Source organism: Rhipicephalus sanguineus, chromosome 1 (assembly GCF_013339695.2).
Source record: "Rhipicephalus sanguineus isolate Rsan-2018 chromosome 1, BIME_Rsan_1.4, whole genome shotgun sequence".
Classification (NCBI taxonomy): domain Eukaryota; kingdom Metazoa; phylum Arthropoda; class Arachnida; order Ixodida; family Ixodidae; genus Rhipicephalus; species Rhipicephalus sanguineus.
The window spans coordinates 165895628-165905593 of NC_051176.1; positions in this window are offsets into that span (position 1 = coordinate 165895628).

Consider the following 9966-nt stretch of genomic DNA (forward strand, 5'->3'; position numbering starts at 1 on the left):
GAAGTTCAGCTAGAGTGGCTAAAGCGCCTCGCAGCCCCCGCTAGCCACCGCAGCAATTCGTGCAAGCTCCGTTTTCCGTATAGCGTGACGTGCGTTGTTGGGCGTGCGTTGGATTAGGGCAGGGCGGGGCAAAATGCGACAAAAATTTGAAAATAGCGAATATTTTATTTTATTTCACTCGTTACCATAAAACATCAACGTAGGAACTTTCTTTTGGGTACAAGGTATGTGCTACATAAATATGGCGATGTTGCGACTGTTCAAAAGTTTATTTTAAAAAGAAACAAAAAATGCGCCAGATGTCTCATTTTGTCCCAACCTGCGGGGCAAAACGAGACGCTGCGTGAGGCAAAACGAGACAGTGTGAAAAAATTTTATCCTTTGAGTTCTTGCAGTAGAAGCACTTCAAATTCACTCCGTGGGCCCCCACGTAGTCTTCATGTGCCCAGTCTTTGCACTCCACGCATTGAATACAAACAGAACCCGACGTTGTGTTGCTCCGAAACTCCTGGAAAACATTCAGTGCATTTTTCATGTCGTTTTCCTCCCAGGAAACTCTAGATGATATTCTCTTGTACGTCCGTACCATCCTAAACACAAAAATAATATATATAATGAGCGTAAGTAAATGGTTCACTTAATAAGACACTCTCTAAGGCAATTCAATGCCTTTTTGTCGCGTTTTGCCCCTCTCACATGCCCGAATTCAAAAAAATTTGCCCTTTGGCCCACGGCACCAAATGAACTAAACTTTTGATGGAATGTAGCTAGTAGTATAAAGTAACAATATAAATACTTACGTTGTTGTACTGACGCCGGAGTAGCTTCATGGACGAATCCGAAAATTTGGCCGAGCAGAATTTCGCCCCTTTTTGGCGGGTCACGAACACACTGACATCAGCCGCGCAATTTTTCCCGCGCGAACGCTGTGAGCAATCATCAACTTTTACACAAAAAACGTCGAAAACTACCGGCACCTATTGCTGAAATAGAGAAACAAAGAAAAGGTACCTTTTGTATTAGCTATAGCGGGCGGCAAAGTCAAAATGTCGCGTGTTGCCCCGCGTCTCATTTTGCCCCGCCTTATCCTACATAAAAATTTCTTACTGGACGGTTTGGAAAAAATAAATCCGGGGTATAAAGCTGTCCCGAGAGAAACGGTGCGGGACTCGGGACGCCGTATAAAAAGTCGGGACAGTCCCGCAAAATCCGGGACGGTTGGTAATCCTATAGGTCTGGCGCAACAGAGTCGTCACGTTTTGTGCGCGCCGGGCGCGATCAGTTTCGATATCGCCCTTGAAATTCGATGATGAATATCTCGAATTACGCGCAACTTTCGTGATTTCTAAAGAAATGGGTATACCATAAAGTGACATCCCCTCGCACTTTCTGATATAAACAACTTCCCTAATAATGAAAAGCTAATTAGGAAGTTTTTTTTAATTAGTCACAACAGTGTCATTTCAGCTGGGGCAAAGTATTTCCGCCTTGACGTATAGTTCGTGTGCTAAAACAACAGGAGCCTTACTGTCATAGGATCTTTAATAAAAATCTGTATTGTCTAAAAAAAAGACCCTGTATACTGCACCAGGGTAGCGTTCTCTTTCCAGTGTATAGCGTTCACAGTCATGGGCAACTTTCGCGAGTGTTTGTTTATTCTCAAGAAAGAATTCTGACTCTTGCATTTCGCCCCAATCGAAATGTGGCCTCCGTATAGGCATCAATGAAGCTGGCCTCTGTGCGCTTAGCAATTCTTGTTCAAATTTATAAAGCTCTCTGTTCGGGCGCCACGTTTGCCGTTGATCGGCAATATGTTCACCATTACGATTGACTGACACTTGCTCTTTCGATACGTTCTACCAAAATGGTCTGTGAATACATAATAGTGATTGCTGGGGTTTTAGGTGCCAAAACCACGATTATGGGGCATGCCGTAGTGGGGGACTACGGATTAATTTTTACGACCTGGGGTTCTTTTACCTGCAGCTAAATCAATAGGCACACGAGTGTTCTGTGCATTTCGGCCAAATCGAAATGCGACCGCGGTGGCCGGGAATGAAACCCGTGCCCTCAAACCTATTAAGTAACGCGACACCTGCGACAAGTACTGCGAAGGATTCACCGCTGGTCACATATTCGCATACGATCGAACCTTCCTTCCTCCGCCCCTCCTTTTTTTTTAAATATTAGATTAACATTGAATGAAGTAGCGCGAAAAGCTCAACGTGATGTTAGTGCTGGGCGATGTTGCATCCCAGAAATTATAAATGATAGAATTATATAGATTATAATAGATTATAGAATGTTATATGATGCATTTGCGTATTGCTGACTGCGTAGAAGCGTGCACTAGAAAAGCCCACAGACATCGCTCGTACGTCTGGATTTCGGCCATTGTACGAGTGTCTTTTAACTTTGATTTAGGTGCCGAGATTGTATATGAAGGTCCCTCATTTGTTGTCTATATTTAGCTGTTCCCATTTTGGTGACTTGAGATGGAGCAGAGAAAATGCATTCTCAAAGCTTCTTTATATATACGTGAGAGCATTTCCTTATAGGCTGCGTTCAGACATTAGCCACTGATTATAGTGATCGGCGTGATAACAATACGATCGCGGCGGCGACGATCATTCGCGGAAATCCCTTGCATAAGAAAAGCTTTGTAAATGTTGGTCGTCCATACTACTGTGTCGATACTTTGCCTGCAATCACCAGCCCCACTATAAAAACAAAAACAATGTCTTTATATTTATATACTCCGATGCTTTACGAAATTTGTTCGCGTGGGAACGGCAGATATAACGTGAGATCCGTTATACCCATTTCGGGTATCGCAGATCTGACGTCGCGAGTGCTCATTTGAGCCGTTCACCGGAACCCGTTTGTTTGTTTGAGTTGGCCAGATTCTGCGCTTGCGAAATGAGGGCGCGGCTGCTCGCGTTTGCTGCCTCGCAGCGAAGACGGTCGCTGCGATGGGCGATAGGGGAAGTGATAAGTGATGCCTTGGTTTCTTTGGTGGCCTCGCGACTTCCGAGCTGTTTTACATTGTACTTCCGATGTTCCCGCGGCCCAGTGTGTGATAGACGGCGTAAACACGGCTGGAGCGCAGCGGGTGGATGGTCGAGTATCGCTGGTATCACTTGCCGGTCATCTAAACAGCTCCCTCAAACCAGCGGTCACCCCAGCAGGCCACGCGAGCGCGCTTTGTTCCCGCGCGTCCAGATTCAGCGGACGATGGAAACGTGCGCGTCCCACAAGGGCGTTGTCGTTCTCAATCTCCGCACTGCCTTGTGTGCCGAGCCTTATTCCCGCGGGACTCGTGCTCGGCGGAACCGCGGTGTCGCAATGGCCTCGGAAAACGAGAGCGACACGTTCGGCGAAGGGACGGCCGCAGAGGGCTCGGCAAGCCATGCGCGAAAGCGGCGATTCACTGTCACGGTCCGGCTGCCTTGTCGAGTCGCCGCGGGCGGCCAGGCTGCCCAGACGCACCGGCATCGCGCGACGAGGCGCCACATCCCACCTTGCCTCTCTCGCACACGCAGGCGAGCGCGGCGCTGAATAAACAAACGTCGCTAACTATAGGCCGGTCTGCGGTCTGCGGGAGCCTCCGCCTGCGGCTGCATTTACCACTGAGCGCCTCGCAGCGGCGGCGGTGGCGGCGCGTTTGTTTGCTAATAGAGACGCAAGAAAGCGAAAGACCGCGAGGGAAGAGGCTGCGTGGAGATAACGGAAAGGACTTCCTTGATGAAATCGCACCGCGGTCAATGCGAAAGCGGTGCAGCGCCTGCATTCCCAGCGAAGAAAACAACACGTCGAATGGGTAGAATGAAACAAAGAACGGCGAGCGGGCGCACTGTAAGCAAAGCAGACACGTCAGCCAATCAAAACAGCATCCGCGTGCGCTGCTCGACGTGACACATTTGGGTAGCAACACGCGTCCTCTTCAATGTGCGGGACAAAAATACGTGCGTGGGCATTCTATATGCGAAAAAATCGGTAGCTTTCTTCTCTACTCGCGCACTCGCGCTTGCGCGCGCACGCTGGAGAATGAAAGTTTCTGGTCACGCCTGACTGCAAAGATAGCGATACGGCCACACACTTCTATAGAGCTAATTGGTGACCATATAGCTCCCTGTGCTCGAGGCGTCGCAAATAATAGGCTCACTATAGGCTGCATCAATATGCTCTCATTAGTACAGAAATAGGACACGAAGCAGCGAACCAGCCTCCATACTCACTCCCTTTCTGCAGATGCGTTTCTTTTCTTTATTTTAATTTTTATTTTGCTCCCTTGCTATTGTTTTCGTATACACTGCCTGTAAAGCTATCTATGTTATATTCAAAATTAAGGCATACGATGTATCCCTCAACCATTAAGCGAAGCTTTGAGCTGTTGAAAGAAAAAAAGTGGATGTGCTCTTTTATGTAATTTCTATTGCATCAGGTGAGTACTGTTTGAGGAGAGAATTTCCGTGGTCTTTAGCTTGATGTTTGCTTTCTTAAGATGGAGGAAGGTTCGCGCCTTTTAAGACGACCCCCATCTAATCAAGGTGTTTCATCTCTCTCTAAATGACTCGAGAAGACAACGATTGAGATTATGAGAGTGGGCGACTCTTCCGATGGTGTACGCTCAGTTGTTCGAATTTGGGTTCGGGGAAAGATCCGACGTTACGGCGTAATTTTCTAAAGCCAACAATACAACCGCTCAAAATTTCATTATCGGTTCTTGAACTTGTGATTAAAAAAAAAAAAGAAATGTTCACATGTAGATAAAACTGTTCGTACTTAGAATAAAAGAGAATAATTATTTGGGATGATGAACAAACACATGCGACTTGATTTGCTGGGGGTACAGGGAATTGTTTTGCGCGTTCGTCCAGAAGAAATATTCCCGTTTGTACTTTAGTGCTGACGTTGTTTCCTCCAGGAATCATAGGAAGCGTTTCTTTTTATTTGGCCGGATCGAAAAGTTCTCAACGACAAGGCAAGCTATCGTGGTAGTGACGTTTTAGGGATAACTTAAAACCGGACACACAAAAAAGTCATAAGTGTTGTTCTTCGACAGGTAATTAAACAATATATGAATGAATGAATGTTTATTTGATCTTGAATAGAAGTTCAAGAAAGCTAAAGGAGCAAAAGGCGAGCCACGCCTGACAGGGGCCCCTGTACCCACAACATATTACAAGAACATTTTACGTGATTTACGTAGCGGCAGTTCATTGGCAGTGAACGAAACACACAAAGCCGTTACATATTTCACACACAGTTATTTAGTTACGCAGAACTTCCAACAGTATTATTTTGACAAAGTTATTGTGCTACCATTGGTTCTTAAAAATAGATGGGGACATATATACTAGTTAAAGGGATCCGGACACCGACCAAATGATTTAAAAACGAATGCATTGACGTTTCAGCTCCCCCACGGAAACCATGTTCACAATAAAAGATCGGCACAGCAGTTCGCCTTTTTAAGCGCTGCGCATCATGTGACCAAGACACCTGGCGTACATCGGAGGAAGATAATTCTCGTTGCGATTAAGGGTGTGCGGCGTGGTTTGGATGATCAGGGACTCCAGGTAAAGGCGTGTAGCACAATTTTTCTCCCTGGCAATCACACGGGCGTCTTTCCAGCTGATAGCGTGTGACGTAGTTGCGTAGTGTTCGGCCACGGCATTGGACGCAACATGTTATTCTTGACGTCATTCTTGTGCTGTTGAAGTCTCGTCTTGAAGTTGCCGGTTTCCCCCACGTAGACGTATGGGCAGTCCCACAGGGGATGACGTACACAACACCCGGGTGCCTTTCCTTTTCAAGAGGATCCTTCACACGTACGAGTTCGTGCCGGAGCTTCCTGGACGGGACGTGCGCAGCCTGCACGTCATAAGACCGCAGAACTCGTGCAAGGGGCTCGCTTACTCCCAGAACGTACGGAATCGCGGCCCGTCTCTGTGGGTCTAGATTGGGCGGGCACTGCACGAGCCAACTGGCGCCCTACTGAGTCAATTAGGTACTCAGGGTAACCACATGCCATCAGCTCCTGCCACACCAGTGCATTGTCACCCGCACGGTCTTCCCCTGTCGTGCATACCCTTTCCGCCCGACGAAGAAGAGAGCCGACAACGATTCCTTTAAGTAGTATGTTTCATTGCGGCCAGACGGGTTTCCGTCATACTGTCAACTTCATCCAGATGGGGACATAATAAGAAAACAATAAAAAGCTGATAAGTAGCAAAAACAAAACTAAGCAGAAAAAAGAAAAAAAGAAATGCAATAAAAATGTTTACAAGCAGTAAAATACAATGTTGTGGATGTAAATTACAACAGTACACTGAGGTAAAGTACACGAATATGAACATATAGGTGTTCATGCTAGAAAAGAAAAACAAGGAACAGTTGCGATATGCATATGTTGCAACAATCACTCTCTCAAACCCTGTGTTATCAACAGTTCCTTCGCTTGATTTTTGAACGCATTTATAGTCATATTAAAATCAATATTATATTCTAGCTTATTTAGGATTATTACTTGGTAGCTGGTTGTTTGTTTACCATAATTAGTCCTTGTTTTTAGCTTGTTTTCAGTATCCGTCTCCTCTTCAGGCTTATATCGTAAGGAACTTCATTAATGTTGTGGTGTAGATATAGTCCATTGGTATGTATATACTGTAGTAGTTTGAAATTGTATACGTCGTTTGCTTGAAGAATTAGGTATTTTAAAAATTAGGTATTTTAAAAACAATGGTGACGTTTTAGTTCACAACATGGTCTCTGAGAGCTTTCATATGTGTGCAGTATCCCTTTCTGTACAACGATTAGCCCGTTGTGATTTGTTTTTATATTGGTACCCCATACCAATATTCCTTGAAATGGCCTGAAGTAGAACAATGAATTATCTATGTTTTGCTTCAGCCAAATAGGTATTAAGGCTGTAATTTTATACCAGCATCCAAGAGCTCGGGACAGTTCTCTGAATAAATTGTTGACATGTACATTCCACGAAAGGCATTCGTACAACCAAGCACCAAGAAACTTTTGCGCTTTAACCCTGGTTAACTGCTACCCTTGAAAAGTTAAAACTATATCCCGGCTTAGTGGTTTGTTATGCGCACGAAATATAATAATTTGTTATATATATATATATATATATATATATATATATATATATATATATATATATATATATATATTATATATATATATATATATATATATATATATATATATATATATATATACGTGAGTTTAATCCCTGGGAGTGTTAGGCAGTGCCACCTGTGGCGCAATCATTCTGCAAGTAGCCCTGGCTAACGCTCGCAGGGATTAAACGCAAGTAAACAACCAACAAAGTGGACAAGGAAGCGTCCTCCATCGTAGCTCAATCGGTAGAGCATTGGATGCGTGATTCGAAGGTTGTGGGTTCGTATACAACCGACGGAAAGGGTGCTTTTTTGTTCACTTTGATTCCTTTCAGTTTAGGTCATAATCATTACACTACCGTTTAAAAAGCCACAAATAATGCCACCTAGGCTTGAATGGTTTAATTGTCTACTGGTTTCATTGGTTGTCTAACACAGGAACGAGCCCCTCGAACATTTGCCCTTCTTTCGTACAACCCATCGGTTAACAGACGAACGCGTTAGCCGATTGAGCCACGAACGCGTCTGTCCTACGCTTTCGGCATTATCAGCACACTCCCGCACTCTTCAAAACTATATTAGTATAAAGAAGACAAAAGAAGCAGATTATCACCCCCGGGAGGGCTCCAACCATTTCAGCTTTTCTGTAAACACCGCAACTAGCGTGCCATGCGGCAGTGGTACGAAGCTAGCATGTTTTCAATGAAGCGAGATGGTTTTTTGGGGGGGAATTTAAGCACACCGGGCGAATGTTGAAAAGCACAGATTACAGGGAGCGTCTAGGAAACAAAATGCACGAGACAGCAGAAGTGATCATGTTGTGGAAAGCTTCAAATTTGTTTCCACAGCAGTTAAATATACAATGGGAGTCTAAGGAAACGACGAAAGTTTTGACTCGTGTGTCAAAACATAAACGATAACTGTGATAAAACTCGGGCAGCTATCGTAGTGGTCACTAAATAGCATGTAGTCGTGACACTTAGCTTTCGATTTGCGCTTTTATAAACTCGCCGCCATTGGCGTACCATTCTTCTCCAAAGCATTTTTTGAAACAGTCGTGCAAATGCATGTGGTGTCTTGAAACACACTTGTGTATCACAAATGAGACTCTGTAAGCCGTGGCAAAATGGTCCCTAATCCCTATAACTCCGCTCCTACTTGACGGATCGTAAAATTTTTCGGCAGTCGATTCGTGAGGCAAGAAGCTCTTTTAACGAAGCCATTCGACGATTACTTGAAAAATTCAACGACGATTACGATACTGTCCAATGCGAATTCTGAGCGCAGCTTCGTGTTGGGGCGAGGTCAACTGTGTTTGAAGTTTTGGCTTTCCGCAAAGTATCGACTACGCCATAAATCATAAGTTTTGTGAAGTAGGACAGCACCCACTACTTCACTATTCGTCTTTCTTCGGATAAGCGAGGTACCTGCTACACATCTATAAAGTATTATGTGCACTTTGTTGATGCTGCATGTGGCTGATGACGATGAAGAATTATGGCTGACCACTTTGCAGTTGGTGGGAAGCATTAAACTACACACTCGTTGCGCAATTGTCATTGTTTGATGACTGGTTGTTATTTTACTCTTCTGCCACGCTATATTAGATAGGTTAACGAGATCCCTTGCCCTACATGACGCCTGTATGCGGTCCTTTTCGCAAATGAGCTTCAAACACCAGCGTGGCTCTGTGGTAGAAAAAATCGAATGCCACCCAGAGGGCCCGGGTTCAAATCCCATTCGTTCCTGGCTATTTCTTTCTCATTTACTTTTTCATGTCTACCGGTTATTTTTTCACGTCTATCGGTTACACCGCCGACGCCGCTCAACTCAGGAACGGGCGCCTAAGAGCTGCGCTCTAAAAGTGTTGCAGGGCCCCTTTAAGGCAAACCACGAGATTGGTTGTCTTACAAGAACGTTCTCTTACCTGGCAAAAAGAAAGTCGGTGTAAAATACCGCGAGCCACGTTACGGGCTTGCCCGTCCGCAGTCTTTGGGTCCATATAGTTTCTGCCCCCACCCACCACCCTTTCGCCTTGCTGGCATTTGTAGCAAACTATGTAATCATACCGCACGACTCCTGCATTTTATGGATGTGCAGAACGGCACGCAAGGATGCTATCGAGATTTTTATTTATTATTATTTTCGTAGCGTTATTCTATCACGATAGGGCTCGACAAGCGAGTGAACAGTGGAGCAGATGCTGTACAGTCTTCTGTGGCTTCGAAATTCGCTCGCACGGATCCCGGATAGAGGGCTTTCGGAATCGTCCGGGGCATGGTGCCCATTTCGTGAAAATCGCGATGCTTGTTTCGTCATCAGTTTCTGCTACATAATTGCTTGTTTATTTCAGGCCTAGTGCCAGCCTCTGTTGGGAGGGCTTAGACAGAAAGGGTCACTAGACATGTATACGGATAAGAACGCTCTGAATACAAGGCGCAATACATTAACATAAAAGCCCGCTGAAATTATGTTCACTGCAGTACGCATTTGGGTTGGTTGGCTCATGCTTACGAGTGGAAAAACGGCGCTAAAAGACGGGACAAGCAAGGACATGAGACCACGGCGCTAACAACCAAAAATTTTGGTTAATTTTGGTTGTTAATCAGCGCCGCGGTCTGTGTCGTTTCGTGTCCCGTCTTTTTAGCGCTGTTTTTCCACTCGTAATATGTTCATTGTAGCCACCGCCTAATTGTTACGAGTCACTCCAGCTTACTCACTCCCTTTTATCTCTTAAAGGGACACTAAAGAGCAAAACGATTTCTCTCATATTAGTAAAGTACTCTTTTACGATACCAAAAACACCACGCTTGCTGCGAGAAGA